Source organism: Polypterus senegalus, chromosome 12 (assembly GCF_016835505.1).
Source record: "Polypterus senegalus isolate Bchr_013 chromosome 12, ASM1683550v1, whole genome shotgun sequence".
NCBI classification, from domain to species: Eukaryota; Metazoa; Chordata; class Cladistia; order Polypteriformes; family Polypteridae; genus Polypterus; species Polypterus senegalus.
In genome coordinates, this window is record NC_053165.1 from 83,193,382 (window position 1) to 83,214,524 (window position 21,143).

At 40.1% G+C, this 21,143-nt stretch overlaps 1 protein-coding gene and 1 long non-coding RNA gene across 3 annotated transcripts in view; one reads left to right on the plus strand and one right to left on the minus strand.

Annotated features, from left to right (window-relative positions):
• Positions 1-21,143, minus strand: part of pde4a (phosphodiesterase 4A, cAMP-specific) — a 640,523-nt gene that overhangs the window by 337,737 nt on the left and 281,643 nt on the right. The window lies entirely within an intron of this gene.
• Positions 553-19,821, plus strand: LOC120541238. The gene is made up of 3 exons (XR_005635970.1): positions 553-691; positions 1,738-1,857; positions 18,528-19,821. It is a non-coding gene; the product is annotated as an uncharacterized LOC120541238 (long non-coding RNA).

A 21,143-nucleotide genomic window follows, 5' to 3' on the forward strand; every position in this document is an offset into this window, starting at 1 on the left:
AAGAGATTAAGAATGTTCACTTGGGCCAAATTCTTATTTGAGAAAGGCCTCCAGCAGCTGACAGTGCAATGTCCAATACACAATGGTGTCAAACCCTAAGGAGAGTATTTAAAATATGAGGAAGACATTCTTAGACTAGATAAACTGGTTGCTAAATAATGACTCATCCTAAAAGATGGTTCTTTTATATTGTCCTCACACTCCATTTAAGCCTGCCCTGCGCCCAACCCAGTAGTGCACTTGTTCCTGAGATCTTCTTGCTAGCTGGGCAAAACCACAAACAAAATTTATTCTAAACCCACTTTAAATGTTTGAACACCTTAAACAGGAAGCTGAAGCCCTGCCATTTTGAGCACTTTAAGGCGCTCGCCCAGCATGCTCATGCTAGTAGAGCCACCGCACATGTGGCTTAGGCTGAAAAGAAAAGCAACATAAAAAAGAGGCACAGAGGGTGGCAGAGTACAAGTAAACGACTGTGATTAGCCTGATGCCTGCCCACACACACACACACACACACCCCCTTACGGCTGGATGATTTCTTCCTCCCTCTTTCTCTGTGTGCTGCTCACCAGAGAGCGCAGCTGATCTCAAATGTGAAATGCTTACATCGGAATAACACACTGGAGTGCCGCTGTGAAGGGCACACTTCTGGACAATAGCCAATCAGATTTTTTTTTTTTTTCTCCGATAGGTAAGGCTCAACCAGATAAGGCTGCTTTGCCTATTAAAAGCAACTGCAGAATGACCATATGGGGAACGGCTGGACGACTAGTATAGAATTTACAGTTCTTAATAGAATTGAGCTAACGCACGTCACAGACAGGCTGGCATGGAGGGTTGTGATGCTGCATCATGGACCCCAAGCTCTGAGTTCAGATCCCACAAAAAGGTCTCCTTCTGTGCAGAGTTTGAATGTTCTGCAATTTCTTGTGGCCTTTTCTTGGAGGACAGCGACTTCCATAATTTATTCCTGTTCTCATTTTGCCAAATTAATGACAGCAGATCTTCATAAAATTTACAGGGATCATATTTCATTCATCATTCTTTCTTATTTTCTGCATTTTTTTCTATGTAAATTTTCCTCTATTAAGTTATAGTTTAGCATCAGATGCCCCGAATATGCTGCATTAGCTACAGGATTGTCAATTATAATGATAATGTTTGCGGTGCACCATCTGTTAGAATGTAAAATGCAATGCACTTTATTATTACATGCACCTCATAAATGGCACATCGTAAACGTTAACACTGAATATGGCTAACAGGGAGTAACTGCCAGACAGACAGAAATCAGGTTTTGTTGTTTAGATTCTCTTCAATGTCTTTGTACCAGCAAAAGGTGGAAGGGCAGTTAAAGATTAGAAAATAAAAAAGGGTGAGACACGAATGTGCTAAAGTCAAAACCAGTTAATTAATCCAAGCTACTGTCAAACTTGGACCATAAACCAGAATCATAGTTAAAAAAACTGTTGTTAACTTGTTTCCCTTAAATCAATAACCTGAAACAATGTAAATGTTAAGAATGAATTTAAAAACTTCAACGACGAGCACTATGTGCCATCAGAATATAAATCATCACATTGATGACAACAGCATCACTCAATGCAATTTCCAAAAGCCACATGACCAGCAACAATGTGACAAAAACAAAATGGCTTCATGGCAAATCTGAAAAGAAATCATGCCTTTGACATTTGAGAGAAAAAAAAAAATTCTTTCTTTTATTACCAAATACAGAGGAAGAGGAGGAGCAATGTGGAACCTGAGGAGGCGGGGCCACCAAGTTATGCAGCTGGGGTTCTGGCCCCAGCAGTGCTTCAGAGAAAGCTTTAAAGTAATTCAGCGTCTTCGATACAGGTAGCAAGTTTTAAATCTCACTTTGTTTGTTGTTCTTGTTTGGATTCTCTGGCTTTTGACCCCTGCATTTCATTTTAAGGTATTGTCTTTTAATTTTTTTTAATCTTGTTCTACTATGGATTAAATCTTTAAATATGATGAATTTGTTTGTTTTGTGTTGGATCAGAGGTTTTATAGTTTCCCTCATGTTTGTGAATATTTTTGAACTTTTCTGATTTAAAACCCTGAGGCATTATTGTTGGCCTGGTGCTGGCAGTGAAGCCTGCCTTTTGAGTTTAGGGCTATGCTGCCAGGGTTCAGGGCACCTCAGTCGGCCCAGATGTTAAAATAGGGCAAGTTATGGCATTTTATGGAAGGCTTTAGAGGCCTGCTCTTATTTTGTGCTTTGAGATGAAATAATTTAACAAAACACTACATCTCGCTTGAAAAAGGGGTTGCCCCGAAAGCTTGTATATTGTTATCTTTTTAGTTAGCCAATAAAAGGTGTCATTTTGCTTGACTTCTCACTACATCCATAATGGCTAACATGGTACTGTGCCCTAGTACTGCAAAACACTAACAATGAGGCAGATTACAAATTGCTAGTCCATCTCATCGGGCATCAACTTTACAGGCTAAATTTGGATAACCCATCTGACTGTGGTGCTTGGTAAGGTTGGCACCCCAGCCAGGGTTGATTCCCACTTTGTACCCAATAAGTTTGGCTTCTCCGGACACAAATGAAAATGGATGGATGAGTAGATGCAAAGAGAAGATAGGTTACTGAAGGACAAATGAGCAGTGTTTGAACTAGAAAGCCTGAGAGAAGAACAGTCCATATGACTGGTATGATCAGCTCATACAAAGTAGTGACTATCCATTTCTTTGGTAGAGATAGAGCAATAAGAGCAGGACACACACAGATTGACTGCTGTTGTTAGTAAGATGGACAGGTTGAAAGCCTACAAGGAAGCTGCTCACTTGGTGATGGTCATTTCTTTAAAAACGCATTACTGTAGACAAGACGCCAGTCCATCCAAGTGGTGTAATTACTCAGTCAAAGAAATAAACAACACAGCTGTTTGGTGTGGTCATGGCAGTGAACAGATGGACACTCCACTTGACCGTTGCCATCAGGTAAGTGGGCAGATAAGCAGCGCATGTGGGTGCTGTGATGAGTGGCAGACAGATGGGCAGTCAATGCGATTCCTACTATGTTTGTGGTAGCCAGATGCTCAAGCCAGGCGAGTACTGTGATAAGAGATTACAAAAATGTGCAGAGTCCACCTGATTCCTGTATGCAGGGAGACGGATGGACGAGCAGGACTGCTGTGGTCACTCAGGCTGATATAAGGACCGTCCACTCAAGTGCTAAAGTCAGAGAAATGGGCATACATGCCTACCACCTGATCTGCACTCTGATCACTAAGTATAAAAGGACAAACAAGCAGTAAAGCTGTGGTGGTCAGGGAGGCAAACAGATGTGTAAACATCAAAAGAGCTGCGGCCACAGAGACAGACAGACATTGTACTCCAGTTGCAGCAGACAGACGGATACACTTGATGCCGAATGAAATGTTTTAATGTCCGCTAGACTGACTGGACATTTGGTGCACACAGAATCCTGATATCCAGGAGAAATTGGTGAGCTCCTAAGACAGCATTCAAGATGACAGAAGCCATAGAGGTGTTAAAAGAGCTGAAATGATCTTTGAACTGGAAAGTTGCGAGAGCAGAGGTGCTTTAGATGGCTGATTTGATACTGCAGGTCCAGCAGCTGGTGGGTTGTTTAAAGAGGATTAGAGCTGATGGATTAGAGTTGGAATTGAGCAGTTTAATGGAGTAAGCGGCATCACATATGTGCATCTGCACACAGCCCAGCTGTTAGTCACGTCAGGATGAAGAGGCAGCAGTGATGTGGACCCAAAGCTGCTCTCTGCATTTGAAACACTACTGCAGCTGTAAACAACGTGGTTGCACTCATACTGACTTGGTGATGGTTTTGAAAAGGAACATCAAGTCAGCACAGTCCAAAGGAATCTCAATAGAACCTTTTCTTTTTATAATTAATGCTTTGAAAAATTCAGGCTGTTCTGGAATTAAAAGAAGAGGTCTACCCAGTACTAGGTGTCTGGCACGTGGAGTGACGGCTAGGGAACGGCCAGTTTTGTCTGTTGATTGCAGGGGCTGCCTGCGGGGCCAGGCGTTGGTTCTTTAATTCTTTCTCCACTTGCTACATCTCCTTAGGTCTGCTGCAGGTTTCATTAGACATGCGGTGTTCATCTTAGAGCTATCGTGGGTAGTGAGTTGTGGGACATTCTGCATACACATCTAAAACAATCTCCATCTCTCTGGGTGTGGACAGATTACGAGATGTTTCTTTGCAGAAATTGGAATGCCTCAAGGTTTCTTTTAGTGGTATAGCCAGGGGTTCATCCCTGGCTTAAGCACTCTTTGTTTTATTTTATTTTTATGTTGTCTTCTGAATGTCTACTGGTAACACTCAGACCTACGGTCCTTGAAGAAAGGTGGTCCATGTGCCTCTCATAAAACGCAAAATCCCAGGTCAACCTGCCCAGGATGCCAGCACCCTTTTTGTGACCTACCTAACGGTGTGCATGACTGACTTTTGCGCTAGGAGTGTAGGACTTGTGTTTGTGATGAAAACGCTCAGTCTGCCTGCGCAGTGCGCCTCATCGTGGCCCATGCCACTGTTCTTTTCATATCAGACATGTGGCGCCGCTGTTTGCCATGACAACTACCTGAAGCCCAATAACATGATGGAGGTAGCCGGCACCTCCAATAATTTGGTCGTTTATGACTTTCTTTTGTGCTCAAAATGTGCGACTTGCATTTGAGATGAAAATGATCAGTCGACAATGTGTTTTACTGTCAGTAAATGTCGCCACAGTTCTTTTTCTGTCGCTCTGGCGTATAGCCTCACCATCATCACTTGCCATGAGAAGAACCTAAATCCCAATTACGTGGCCGAGGTAGCCCAAAACCCCAACTGCTGGCCAACATTATGCATATCACTTCATAAGCTCTCTATTAAGATCAAGGTTCAAAGCTCAGGGGTTCACAAGTTTTTGCATGAGAGGCAGGCAACCCCTAACATCTATGTACCCGTATGTCCATCCAATAACTGCGTCTCTGTCATTGCAACACATGTCGCATCACAACAATGCATTACAATTGTCATTCCTACAGATGGCAATTCACAAACATTCACACTGCTTTTATTAAATTAAATTCTCGTGGCCCTCAAAAAACCCAGGTAACTTACCCCACCATGCTGATCAAAGTCATCCATTGATTGGCCGCAGTGTACACAAGTCTTGCAAAGAAGAGGAGGACAGTAAATAACAGATGGGCCTTAAATGTCTGCTGCTTTACCAACAGTAGATGACAAGCACTCTGGGGGATGAAAACAGACTGACAAATTCATTCACTAATGTCTTAAGTGTTCATTCATGCTTCAGGAAAAGTGACTGCATATTATTTTCCTCAGGAAAAATACATTTTAAGAAAAGATGTTTTTTTTTTCCCAACAAGCAGAGTTGGACAAGTCTATCTGGAAACACAATAACCCAAAGGAAGCGTTCATCAGAAACCTGCCTAAGTGATACACTGGTTTAAAATGCAGAAGGGAATAAATGAAAAAGCACCGGGAACGAAAAAAAAAATATAAATCAACAAGCAGGGGGGCTGATAAGTGAACACAAGCATGAATTAAAAAGCAATCTAAGGAAAATTTGCGATTTCAAAGACTTATCCGACCATAACGGTGACTTGTGTCACAGGGGAACATCTGAAATGCAAATGGCACTTTTGTTTACCTTAATGAAATGTCACGTGCAGAGTAAGCAGAAAAAAAAAAAAAAATTACACAGAGATCACACTAACGCCCACCCCAGAATGTCGCCTGGACCTCACATTTTATTCAAACAGGCAGATCCCCCCCAAGGTTTATGCTGAGCACCTTGCATGCACATCCTCAAACTGTGGGACTCAATATCTCTGGTGAACATTTTTGAGTTCATAGACTAAGAGGAATCCAAACAGTAAAATATATCAACCATCAGCCCATGGCAATGCACCTGCAAGCTGAACCACCCAGGGAGCAAACAAGACAACTCCCGGAGAGTCCAAGGACCAAAACTCTCTCTTTTTGAGCTCCTCCGTGACATTGATAGTAGCACAGTCTGAAACCTCGCACCTGCCAGCCATGGAAATGAATGAAAAGCTGTTCACGTTGACTCCTAAAACACACATTACAACACTATCTAAAATCTGCTTTTTCCATCTTAAAAATACTGGAGGATACTGGCACTGTCCTGAGAAAATGTGCTATTAAGAATTTCATTGTAATATGTACACTTGACAATAAAACTTAATTGTATGATGTTCTCAATAATGACTTTAAAAGAGTTGTGCGTCTGAATAATGAATAGCCACGTTTGGTCCTTTCTACAAATGTATCTGTGTGAAGATTCAAGTTTAAATTGTTATCAATGACCGTCTCTAGATATTGGTAGTGCTCCACCATGACCAGTCTCCCCTTTATTTATTGTGGAGAGAATGGAAGGAGGGAAGAACCTCAAGTCCACAACCATATGCTTTGTCTTAGAGATATTTAGCCATAAAAAGAAACAATCAGTCCTTTTTGTCTGGTAGACGACTCAGGATAGCAGAAACATCTGCAAATTTCAGGATATCCCTGTCCTTGTGAAAGCTAAGATAAACAGAAGAACAGACAGACAGACAGACAGCAGCCTTGAGGGGATTCTTTGGATGGGTGAGGAATATTAATAAAACAGGCATTAACACTCATTCTGATAATTAAAGGTTCAGATTCCACCCCACCAAGATCGGGTCCAAACAGAACTGATCAGTTTGTCAACTGAAATGTGGGGCTGGATTATATTAAAAGCTAACGAGAAATATCTAAACTTTTTTTTTTTAAACTAGGCCAGTCCTGGCTATCACTACACTGATATAAACTGAGCAAAGAGGGCAGGAATGTCCAATGACCGAGGTCAGTGTAAGATAGTAAACTGTGAGGCGTACATCTGTGTATCGCATCGTCCAGCGCCCACAACAGGACTGAAATTACTAACAAAGAAGGTCAAGAAGAAGAATAAAGACAGAGGGATGTCAAGGCTAGAATGTCACAGATGTACAAAGAAAGAGATGTAAGATATATCTGTTGAACAGAGGTTCATAAATGCACAACATGACCCAAACAGATGGATTCTGTCCATCTATCTATTCTGTCTGTACTTTATTATTTAAAGTAAATTGCTGCCTTCATTTGAAGGCTTCAATTAGATTTCAAATTTAGAATACAGTTTGTATAGCAAATGAACAAGACTGAAAGGGGGCCAATTGGAATTAAGAGACTGTATACGGAATGCAATCATATTTAATGGATACTGTCTGACAGATAAAACATCCTTTCAAATATTGAAGCTGTCTTAGGTACTATAGGACTGAAAGACAATTTTCTGTTCTCTGATATATGATTTGTGACCAGTATGGGGCACCCCTGGACCCTAGACAAAAGTGCACAGACAGAGTCACAAGCTCAAATAAAAACTATTTTATTGTACAGTCTTTTCCTCCAAATGCACAATCATAACTCCATTTCTCTTCCTCCATGCTCCTCCTAGCAAGTGTTATCCACCATTCCCCAACCCCAGACAATAGAAAGACAGGACTTCTGGCCCAGGAGGAAGCTCCATAAAACAGGACGGTCTTCTTTTAGCAGTGCCCTCTGGTGGGAACCAAGGAATCCAACAGGGCTGCACTTTTGAATTACAAGGCCCCTGCAACCCTGCAGGTGTTCACACTGGGACCATGCTGGAGAAGCACTTCCACCCATCATACTGGGGGACAATCGGCCCCTGGTTTGCAGTCTCCCCCTGTCCATCCATTAAACGTAAATAAACGTCACCCTGACTAGGAGGAGAACTGGGAAGCAACCCAGCCAGCTAAATCTTCATGCACGTAGTCCCTCCATTATGGCCTCCTGGGTCGGTAAGACATCACACTTTATCCCAGTCAGGACACCAATCCATCCTTTACATAATTAATTTATTATATACAAGTTAAACTTGCATTTAAAATTTACAATATTATGGTTGCAAATATGCTTTAAGTTCTGCTGCACTCTTAAATCTTTTTCTAAAATTACTTATTGGTCTATTTGGACCATACACTGCACTCTTAACTCCTCTGCATTTTTATTAGCCTTTATTTTTTTTTTAAACCTCACGAAGCTTCATGACTACATGGCAAACACTTTAAAATATGCAGGTGCCTAAAATTATAAATGATTTGGAATTAGAGTTTTATTACACTAATGGACTGACTAGGAAAGTGTTTCAAGGAAAATTAAATGTCTATTTAGGTTAAAATGGCTATTCAGGAGTTTAGGACATCCTTGTAAATGACTGAATGACTTACGGCTGCAGGAATAATGAATGCTGCGTGACTAGACTTTGCTTTGGCAGATGCCCACCTGTCACACAGGGTAGCCTAGCTTGAACAGGAGCCCATCTGATTTCAGTTTTTGTTGGCAGGGCTAAATAAATAAATAAAAGGGTGGTTAATGATGGGACGGGGCAGAAAGTTCCTTTTGATCTTTCGATTCTTTGAAAATGGGCAGGCAAGTCTTCACTCTGCTTAAACAATGACAAATGGAACTCTGGATTTATAATGAAAAGAACAAAATGTTAATTGTTGAGTGCTCAAGTCCTAATTTGGACTCATTTCCTGCAGCAACCAAACCTGGATGAAAAGGAGCTGGGCAGCATGGCGTCACACCTGTTAGCACTGTAGTCTCCTGGTCACTAACTGTGTACGGTCTGCATGCTCTCCCCCCGTCTGTGAGGGTTTTTCCCAGGTACTCAGCTAGTAGGGTTCAGATTCATGTTTTATGCCTCTTTTTTATATTTGTCATTCTTTGATGTATGTTGTTTATGTGCATAATTCTTTATTTTTGATTTTGTCTGCGTATGTAAACCGCACATATGTTTTTTGGGTGGTCCCCCAAGAGACGCTGCCACCTGCCCATAGTTCCTGGTGGTTCATTTTGAACATGCCTGGGAGTGCCGAGTTTACTCGTGCCTTTTGTGAATTACTGGATTTTTGACCTGTTTACTCTATTTTTGACTTTGCCTTGGATTTCTGTCTTTGGGACTTGTTCGCCTTGGATTGTCCATGGTGGAAACTCCTTTCTGCCTTGCATGCTCCACAGAGCTCCATGTATTTAGACAACTTTTTTGTGAAATACACCTTTTTATTTTATACAGATCAGTGTTGCCCTTATTACTAACCAGGGTTTGATGGTGACACCCCCCTCTAGTGGGCATCATTGGAAGTACTTTTGGAATTTATTGGGACTTGGGTTCACCGACAAAAGCGTGATAGACATATGCGCCCCGACAAAACCATGACGGACAAATGAGCGCCGACAAACCCGCTAACAGGTTTTCAACAAATGTGCGCCGACAAAATCGCGAGAGAGGCCACGAGAGTGGGACGCCCTTGCTGCAATTCTTCCTACATATGCAGGGCGTGATCTTAAGGACTATCTGCGTGCCATGCTGCGTCTCATAATATTGACTTCTAAAATAAACATTATTATATATGCTTTAAACTAGTAATTCATATTTAATGAAACTTTCACGATTTTGTTGCGTGTTTTAATCTGCGCTATTTTTTCGGCGCGCATATGTCGGGTCACAGGGACTTGAGTGCGTGACACTCTGGTGTTCCCTCCACAACCCAAAGATACATGCGTTGCACTATTTATTGATTTTAAATCAATGCTGTGTGTGCATTAGCTGGCACTGCAATTCCCTGCTGCCACAACTCAAGGTTGCTGTGATGTACATTAATATTTAGCATATTGAGAATTGTTTGTAAATTGTCTTTAATTAATTATTTTGTGGTTTAAAGAAACAAACAGCATTCTTTAAGCATATCATTGTAAACTGCATTAAAGGAATGACATTACTGATAAGAACATTTTTGCTAAATTCTGCCTTGGGAAGGTAATTTGCAGCAGCGGGGGCTGGCAGCAGTCATCTGTTATGTAACCGGTTTTGCAAGGGTGCTTTGTTATAACTTTCTGCAGGACATTTTATGAGCCACACCCACCTCCAGCGATCTAACTGGACAAAATGGTGTGGTGCTCAGCAATGAATCTCACCAAAAGAAGAACTGGTATGAAACAGGGCCAGGAGGACTCAGGTATGGCCGATTAGGATTGGTCACTGAAACAGCAGGGCTACTCCGTACCACGACATCCCATTGGTCCATGACGTGTCATGGGAACTGGTATAAGTTTGACCTCTCTGCTTCTCTTACCTGTCTCTCTTTCTCTCTGCCGTTTTCCATCCACGGAGGAAGCCAAGATATTGCTCACTCCATTCAAGAGCCATGCCAAACCAGGCCACCAAAGACTAATCAAACAGTGAGATCCCTTGTAGCTTATTATCAGGTTGTATTATTATTTAACCAACACTTATTGTACACTTCGTTCATATAAATGAATTTGGTTATAATATCTATAATAGATAATTAACAGTGTAACTTTCTTCTGCCTGTTCTTTTATTCTGTCATGTTGCCTGTGGTTATTGATGCATAAGGAAACATAGAAGTTCTGATCCACAATACCTGACAGTGTGGTAAGAGTATGGAATTGGAGTCATTTTGTGAAATCTACATAATAAAGAGTACAAAAGGGGGAATAGGGTCAACCTAGGACCCTAACACGACCAAACAGTTGCTTCCTGCCTTGCTCCCTTTGTTTCCAGGGTAAGGCCTGATCCTCCTCAATCCTGAACTGGATTAAGTGAGTGTAAGAATGCCGATGTTTATGTTGAAGAGGAGCACCGTAAAGCATGTCCTACAGGAGTGTCAATGAGCTCCTTAATAGAGTCACTGAGCTCTACATGAGCAGTGCTCACAGGACAGAACAGCAGGGAATGCAAGATCGACTTTCTCTCAAGATTCAATCCATTATTTAGCAGCCGGCTGACACTGCTTCCGGAATTCACAGGGGCAAAAACAAATTTAAATGCCAATACTGCCAGATTGCTTTGCCTTTCAGAGCGCAGTACAGTAGTGTTGTGTCAGGGCGGCAATGACATGACGACTGATCCAGTTCTTCCATCTAAAACAGCTTCTATAATTTAAAAACAATGAGGAAACTGCCTCAGCCTTGCACACAGTGTACCTTCAGTGAAGAGTACAGAACCAAGGACTTGTCTCATTATTATCAAATAGCTTTTATCAGCTGGGGAAAAATATCCATTGCTCTCTCATTTCTTCCATTTTCTACTTCTTAAACTCCCCAAAGTTTCAAAATCACTTGTCTACCTTTGCAACTTAAGACAAATCAGGAAGCAAGGTCCAATTAAAACAGCAAGCTCTTTAAAGACGTGAAGGAGCTCTTCATTAAAGAGTAGAGCACAAAAGGACGCCAAGACCCTTGAGGTGCCCGGGGTTTAGCAGTTTTCAATTCACCCACCGTATTCTGAATTAAATCTAAGCAAGAAAAGGCTGCAATTAGAGGGCACAATTTACCGCAGGTGGACAGTCTGCTGACACAGGGGTTGGTGCCGCTGCCTCATGGATGCAGTGCACTACGTTCAGTTCTGTGAGGGGTTCACACGCTCTCCTTGTGTCTTTTGCTCAGTCCATCGAGCCCACTTGCTTAGCTAACACCTAAGCGGTCCTAAAATCTCATTGCATTGTTGGGAACATTTTTGATGTTTTGTTTGAATTCCTTTTTAAAAGTAGATCCATGTTTTTTACCAGAGAGCTTTGCTTTCTTCATTTTGGAACACAATGAATCTAAGCCAGCGTCAGGACCTTCGACCCACTGCAGCTCAAAGCGCTTTACAAGATGTTACATAAGTAGTTTCATGCAAAGAAAAAACAAACTTAAATTGAATAAGAATAATAAAGAATAAATAGTATACAAATATATATATAATAGAGAACTAGAGTCCTTAAATATAGAATTTTTATTTTAAGTCTCTGAAGTATGGTCTGATGATAAGGTCAGCTGGCCAGGGAGGACAGAAAAAATAAAATAAATATATAAACAGAGGTAAAGTAGGCTAACAAAGATAAATCATCATAAAAGCCATCTTCCCCAGAATTCCTGTTTGAACCTATTTTCTTGCAAACCCAGTCACTGGCACTGAGTGGCTCAGAACACCGTAACGTGTTTTTTAAAATTGATCTTCAGAGATCCTCCATGATTTTGAAGCTTTCCACTCACATTTCTTACCCTGGTCCTCATCCTTCTGTGTAAGCCCTGCAATGAACTGGAGCCAAATTCAAATCCGACTCTAGGTTTGAACCTGATGGAACCGAGAAGGATTCAGGTGCCCTGTGACCCGGAAATGGAGCTCTTTCACGGTACTTTTCATCATTGGCAAAAAAGCACCTCAAAGATTAGAACTACAGTATATTCAAAAGTAGAGCACTAAAGTCCCAGTAAGTGGAATCAGCTTCTGCTTCACGCTATTGTTAAGATCCTGAACAAGGTAAACAAACCCAGCGGGCTGTCCTTGCATTGACTGACTACATGTAGAAATAACCCAAAGTTTAATTTAGCTAGGAGTCCAATAAATAAGAAAGAACTGAACCCTGATTAGAAAACTGACTTTTGAGAAGAAAAGCAGAGGGCTCCTGAAATCCAATGCCCGCAATTCCAACAGTTTACTCTCGGTAGGTTTTCTCGTTCACTGCAAGTAAATCCATTCACCGGATACAACGACTGCACGTTGTTTGCTACTTTACTGCTAATGAAAGGAACTGTCGGAGTGCTCAAGGACTGGATTGGAAATGGCTTCCATGCCGACTGTCTGATCAGTTCACACGACTGTCCTAATCAACAAACGCCTCAACACTAACAAAACTTATCATCCGTTTTATACGGATATAACAAACACACATTCATACAGGCAAGTGCCCCAAATTTAGACTGGCAGGAATATGCACAGAAAACCCACCAGCTGTACATGATGCTTTCTTTCATTCCAGACAGCAGAAAATGAGAACTGGAAATCTGCCATTCAAGAACAGAAAACGGCAGTGTGATCTCAACAGTTTGTAACTCGTATTTGTTATTACAGACCACCAGAGCCTTGCAAAGCTCCACCTTCGCTTTCCATTGAATGACCTTATAAAGGTTAACCCAAAATGAAGACTTTATTCCTTTAAAATGACTTGCTCAGGTTACAGTGCCATGTTTTTCTGCCCTTCCACTTGTTTGGCGTGACTGTTGAAAGAGAGATGTTTCTGTAGAGTCAATCCGCTGAAATAGAAAGCTTCAATCTCACATACTCTGCCCAAGCTGACTGCACAGCTTATTTCTGACACAATAACACTTTAAAAAGATGAGCAAGGTAGTACAAGCTGCCACACGAACACACTCTTTTAAAAAGACACCCTGGCAGCACAGATAAGAGCGGCAAAGTGGGATGAGAATAGAGGGGAAAGCGTTAGATATCAGATGATAGCTGAAGAAAAGGGATCAGGATTTGTTTGGACTTTTCAGGGCTGAAAATGAGAGGCTTTACACGGCAATCATAAAGATAATCTCGCCACTGGGTCAGCTGAGTATCCCTTTATTCGTTTCACATGGAAAACACACGAGTATCAGTATATCTGGAACTGCAGAAACTGATTGGCTGCAGTTTGCTTTTTCAATATAAAACTCTGAATTAGTGCAAGCTGGCCTAATTCATGATGTTCATAAGAAATGTAATGAGTCATGAGGTACAAGTACATTATAAACAAGAATACCTGCATCTAATGCTTAAAATATTGAAATGTGTGCTTCAATCTAAATGTTTAAATATTCTCAATTGCAATAAAAATGTTTACTTTTCCGCTCTCTGACAGGGGATCATAGAAGGCTACTAAAGGATCAAAAATAATGTCACATTCATAATCATTGACCTTAAAAGAGCCCCTGAAATACCCCTCATTGTTATGTTTAAAGTTTGCCAATTGATTGTTCTGGGAGTGACTGTTAGAGGGCAAAAATAAAATCATATTCATGATAAGCATAAAAAGTCACTCAACATGCCTACATTACCGATCCCCATTTTTCCAAAGTTTTGTGAAAAGGAGCAACTTTGACCTGTCATATCCCTTTATGGGGATGAAACCCTGGGGTCAGTTGATGATGGGCTGCACAACTTCAAGTCCTTCTGATCATTTCTGCCAAAGACGCCTATTGGTTTACCTTTTATTAGAAGGGGGTCATATCTTGTAAAACCTGCATGTGTTTGGACAGTAGCAGGAAACTGGAGCACTCGGAGGAAACTAATTCAGACAAGAAGAGAACTTGCAAACTGCACACAGGAAGGTCCTTGGACACAGACCCTGCAGCATTACCTCTGTGCCGACCCGATTATTAGAATACAAATAAAAAATGTCTGCCTAATTCCCACTTATGGCATTTCTTTTTTATCTTATGTGTAAATCTGGGGTAATAATAAAAGCATAGTGAGTTGAATTAGAGATTCGAGTATCGATTAATGCAGACAATAATACAGTACCAGATAATCCTTGAAGAAGGAAATCTACAAGCCATATCATTTACTGCCTTGCTGAAGTGTTAACACCTAAATTAGGATGTGCACAATGTCTGGAGCTTTTCTATATTTTCTTTATAAATCTACTTCTATGTCCTATGAATATGACTTAGAAACTGGTCACAAGTCTTTAAAATCTGAAGGAACGACACAAAGGATGGAAAGCTATACCTCCAGAATGCCAATGTTGCTTCCCTTCTTATGATATAACAAGATGGTAGAGTAAGTGATGACTCTGGTGTGCACAACTCCGAATAAAGAATGTATATTATAATTACTGTATACTAACCCAGAAGCTTCAGTCTGCATCAACAACATTTGCTCAGACTACTTTAAACTAGAACGTGGCACAAGACAAGGATGCCCCTTGTCACCGCTGCTGTTTGCGATTGCCATTGAACCACTGGCAATACATTGTCGAAATACTGATCAGATAAAGGGGATTAGCAGAGAAGGACTGGAACAGAAAATCTCATTATATGCAGATGATATGGTACTGTATATTTCGGACCCAGAAAATTCTGTACCTGCAGTCTCAGCAGCACTCACAGAATTTCAAAAGATCTCTGGTCTCAGAATTAATCTCAATAAAAGTGTACTCTTTCCGGTGAATTCTCAAGCATATAATATTAGATTAGACACCCTTCCTTTTATCATTGCAGGACAGTTTAAATATCTAGGGGTAAACATCACAAGTAAACATAAAGCTCTTTATCAACAAAATTTCGCCGTCTGCATGGAAAAAATTAAACAAGACTTGCATAGATGGTCAACCCTTCATCTCACACTAGCTGGAAGAATTAACACTGTTAAGATGAATATTCTTCCTAAGCTCCTTTGTTATTTCAAAACATCCCAATATACATTAATAAATCATTCTTTAGCAATTAGATTCAACAATAACCTCATTTATTTGGAATTCAAAACATCCACGCATCAAAAGAGCGACCTTACAAAGACAAAAGGCAGAAGGCGGCATGGCTCTACCTAACTTCCAGTTTTATTACTGGGCAGCAAATATACAGGTGATAAGAACCTGGACACAAATAGAAGAACATATACAGGCTTGGACCGCAATAGAAGTAAAATCTTGTAGTACTTCTTTGTATTCCTTGCTCTGCGCTCCAATAAACACATGTAATCGGCAATACACTAATAACCCAATTGTGTTCCACTCACTTAGAATCTGGAACCAATGTAGAAAGCATTTTAAGATGGGGAAGCTTCTATCTGTGGCACCTCTGCAAGAGAACCATCTCTTTCAACCTTCACAAACATATGCAGTTTTAATATCTGGAAAAATTTGGAATTAACTTGCTTAGAGATCTTTATATAGACAACGTCTTTGCATCCTATGAACAATTACATTCCAAATTTAACATTCCAGCTACACATTTCTTTCACTATCTTCAAATCAGGAACTTTGTTAAACAGAACCTTCCAGATTTTCCTCATCTTGCACCCTCATCCACGCTGGAAAAATATTGCTCAATCTCAAGGACTTAGACTCCATCTCTACAATATATAAAATCATTTTACAATCCCTTCCTTTCAAAGATCCAAGAGGACACTGGGAAAATGACCTCTCAATTAATATATCAGAAAAGGAGTGGAAAGTAGCAATGCAGAGAATTCACTCGAGCTCCATATGCAAAGCATACAATTATACAACTCAAAATTATATATCGAGCACATCTGTCTCGACTAAAACTCCAAAATGTTTCCAGGGCATGATCCAACCTGCGAACGTTGCAACCAAGTCCCAGCCTCACTGGGTCACATGTTCTGGGCCTGCTCCAAATTAACATTATTCTGGACAAAAATTTTGAATTACCTTTCAGACAGTCTTGGACTCACAATCCCTCCTAACCCATTAACAGCTGTGTTTGGGGTCCGTCCAGAGGGGCTTAAAGTGGAGAAGGACAAACAAATTGTGATTGCATTCACTACACTGTTGGCACGCAGACTTATTCTGATAAACTGGAAGAACCCAAACTCTCCTCTTCTAAGTCAGTGGGAAACTGATGTGTTATATTATTTGAAATTGGAAAAATCAAATACTCAGTTAGAGGATCTGTACAGACTTTTTTCAAAACAGGGCAGGATCTAGTCAGTAATATTTTGAAATGATTTTATAAAGCACAGAGAATTTGTTGATTTAGGTATTTTTACAAGCCTTAAATTTTACACCGTTTGGCTTGCTCTCTCTCACAGGGGTGGGGATCGATCAGTTCTTAACATAATTTTTCTTTTTGTAAAAACTTGACTGCTTTGTATGGATTGCAATAAAATAAAAATATATATATATATAAAAAAAGAATGTATATTGTAAATACACATACAAAAAAATAAAAGGAATGTACTTTTATATTCACTTGGTGCCTACTGTTAACAACATTGGAACCCCATCTAACCTAAAATGTGACTGGTCCACTAACCAATATGATGAACCTCAAAGTAATTAATTTATTCATTCATTACATTCATATAGCACTTTTCTAAACTACTCAAAGAGTTTTACATAGACAGTGAGGAACCGCTTCAACAAACACCAATGTGCAGCATCCACCTGGGTGATGCAATGATAGCCATTCTTATGCCAGTTTCAAAGGATGCCCAGCAACCTTTAATGACCACAAACAGTCAGGACCTCAGTTTTATATTTCATCTGAAGGAATGGTGTCACCGTCACTGCATTGGGGCACTCAGACTGTCACACAGATCACAGGCTAAGTGCCCCCTGATGGCCTAACCAGCACCTCTTCCAGCAGCAATCCAAGCTGTCTTAGATGGCCACCCATGCTTAGCTTCAAGTGGATAACCTGTGCTAAAGTGCAGATGGTGTGGCTACTTTTTAACTTCCGCTTCTTTCCCAACAACTCCTGAGGCCTCTCTTCCTCCTCCTCCTGCCAGACGAGTCATGGCCCACTCCTGTAAACCCACCTCCAAACTGATTACTCAGATGCCTGGAAGAGCTACGGGGACAAGAGAGTTACTGGTCATCCCTAGATAACCATTTTTTGCTAGAGCTCTCCCTGGTGGCATTGGTTGTCTCTGCATACCTGAACCTCATTGGATATAAAAGGTGGCAGTCGAGCTTTCAAAAGCCAAGCATAAGACAACATGCCTCCATACTATCGCCAGTAAAATTACTTTCAAAAAACAATCTATTATTTATTATATTATTACAATCCTAGCAGTATATGTTAGCAAAGACATTCTTTCAAAGCAAAGGTCTAAAATATCATAACAACAGATCTGACCAATGGATTTACACCCTTCATTTGCCTTTTTAACAATTCGGTAACCCAGCTTTCAGAACACAAGTGCAGTGTACCCTGAAGGATGCCACGATGCTATAATGAAACATTTCTGCAGAGAGGAACAGCGATGCTTGCTGTCAATCATGACAGCACATACTCGGCACCTCCAATTAGGAATGAGCATACAGAAAATATTTATTTTTTTATTCTCTAAAAATGCTATTGTTAACGACACGCTGCATCTCTTTATTCCTTCTGCTATTCAGGACAGAAATGAAAGGTCCCATTGACAAGAAGCAAGAGTGATTCACCACTTATTTTCGTCTCGCTGTCAAACTTGCACCATCTGTACTAACAGCAGGCGTTCAGTTGTTAGATTTGAGAAAGTAAATCAGGAAACCTTCAAAAGCCCCTCTGCTGAGGCGTTCATCAGCATCCAACATTGTAGAAGTGCAAAAGGAAAATCTACCCATCTCTCCTTTATATAGCACCTTCAAGAGCAAGCCCTGCCAGAAACTCTTTTACTGTGCAATTAAAAGCAATGTTTTTTTTTAACTGTATACGTAGGTCCTCATAATATTGCTTTACAAAGTAATTACTTTTAAGTCTACTATTGTACCCATTCCAGTAATGAATTGGCAAAGTTTTTAATTGTTTTCTGGTTTGAATAACTCTATTTTCTTCATTTCTTTTTCCTTTCAGGGGTTTTGAAATGTGAGATATTTCGTTATGTTGTGTGCATTTACATTAGGGACAGTTTAAGGGCTTTGGTGAAGGTAATTTTCCATCTCTCCACAGGTTGGCGCTTTTCCTCCCTCTTCAGACTGGAAGATCAATAACTTTAACACCCATGATGTCACTTCCGGTGTCCATCCACCTGGACCCGCTTCTTCCTGTCAGAAGTCCTTACAAAGGGAAGATCTGCCATCTTGTGCAGTGAAGATTTAGACTAACATCTGCAAAGACGTACTTTTTGAATGCCGTTTATGAAGCTGCATTTTATTTCATTTCAAATGATGCATATTCTCTGTTTACTTTCTTACAATTCTTTCATTATTCTGTACTTTGGTCACATTTTGAGGAACTTACACCATCACTGTCCTGAACTGGGAGTTCCAACCACTAAAGAGTTCCAAACACTTCCAATAATGTCCACTAGAGAGGGATATCACCACCGAACCTTAACTAGTAATAAGGGGCAAGTACAGAATCTTTATAAAATAAAAAGGTTAATTTCACAAAAGGCTCTGAAAATACATGAAGGTCTGTAGAGCACACTAGGCAAAAAGGAGTTGCCATCATAAAATGCAAACAATATGAAATCCCAAGAATATTTGAAATACAGAGCAAAAAATCCAACGTATCCCAAAAAAGCACATAATTGAACCAGAAAACGCTCACCAAACTCTCAAGCAAGCTCAAAACAAATTGCTAGAAACTGGGAGATTTTCTGGATTTACAGGGCATGTGGCAGATTCTGGCGGTGACTGGCAGGTGGACCTGTCTCTTGGGGGACCACCCATAAAACACATGGAACATAACACAGGAAGCTTACATACATAAACAAAATTAAAATGTACATATTCAACAAAAGTATCATTAGTATTGGCAAATAAAAGTAACAAAAACGGTCATAAAACATACATTTGAACCTCCAGCCAGAAAGGAACCCTGGCTGAGATATGACAGACACCATTTTGTTTTTCTTTTCAGTGCTTCAATTTAGAGAAAATCATGTACTGTAGCTAGTCACGTCACTAATACGTGACCACCAGAAGTCACAACACATGATGTCACTGTTGAAATGGTATAAAGGTCAGTGTGTCGCACATTCCCTGGTCGTCCAAGATTCTAGATAATCTCAAAATATTTATGTGGCAATTAGTGTAGTGTTGAAAAACGATTTAAAGGCCTTGACTTTTCTTGGGTGTTTCCCTGACTTACATTTTGCTTTACTTATTGGACTCTGGTGTTTCTGGCTCCTTTTGTTTTTAGAAAATAACCTCAGCTTCCCCCTGATTTTGATTTAGATAAATAGATAGCTAGATAGATAGATAGCTAGATAGCTAGATAGCTAGATAGATAGATAGATAGATAGATACTTTATTAATCCCAAGGGGAAATTCACATAATCCAGCAGCAGTATACTGATACAAAGAAACAATATTAAATTAAATAGTAATAAAAATGAAAAAAATTAAAATAAAATTAATGTTAGCATTTACTTATTACAACTTCTAAAGACATCTCTTTTCTGCTCTTTCTCCAGCTTGGGCAAAACAAGTAAGCACTAGGACAAAGAGGTTCGGAGAGAAATTAATAACATTTAATTAATCTTTAATATACGAGAACACAGCACCTGGGCATTATCAAAAGCAGCTTACTGGGACATAAACAGAAGTCAATTAATCTTCTTCTGAAAGAAGAAAGAACAAAAAAACTATGTTAACAAGTGTCAGCTAATTGTCTTATTCATGACTGCGTCTCATTTACACTTTGACAAAATAAACGTTTTCAACAGAAGTTAATCAGTATTGACATTTAATTAGGGTTGCAAGATAAAACATGTCATATTGGACTGCAATGGAGTAAAAAAAAAAAACATCAGTACTGGATTTCTGGCACACCAATGTGATGCCAGATTGCCCATAAGCCATACTTTTCAAAGAAAGCCGTTTGGTGTGCTATGCTGTGTATAGTCAAGAGGCGATTAATGGCCAACTGAGTTGTGGCTGTTTGTACTTCTGGCCAAGGGCTAAAGAAAAACAACAGGGTCATAATGTTCTAGAAAACGCCAAAACCAGCTGTAGTAATACATCTTATGTTATTATTCTTATTTATTTTCCACAGCATTGTTATTATTCCAACAGCACTGGGTGTAAGACAAGAAGCACACGTACAGGTATGCTGGTTCTTTGCAGGGCTCAGTCACGCCGCCAAGCAGTTTACTGCGTGCAATCTGGTAACGGAAACCTATAAATAAAGCGTCAATTTCACTAAATGTATTTATAAAACACAAGAAAATGATCACAGGTGTCGTGCTTATTTTCCGCTTTCGTGGTGGCCGATGATGAAGTTTAACTCTTGTGGAAGCAAAGGAAGACAGCAATAGTTCAATCAATCCGATTTTTAGTCAGTCACAGATGAGTACATGGATTCTATGTTGCAAGGCAGAGAAGTAAAGTTACATTTTTCGATTGTGTTTTTATAATTTCTTCTTCCTCCTCCTTCCCCTTACTTAATCAAAAAGCATAATATCGTTTGCTGAAGCATTTTATTTTATTACGCTATTGGGCCAACGGTTTTTATTTTTTTACTTGTCAGACAGACCCTAAAGAAGGAAAGGTCATCTTTCCTGTGTCAAACAGACGCGTTCTCGAAGAAACTGCAAATTGTCCCAGGTCAGCTTACTGC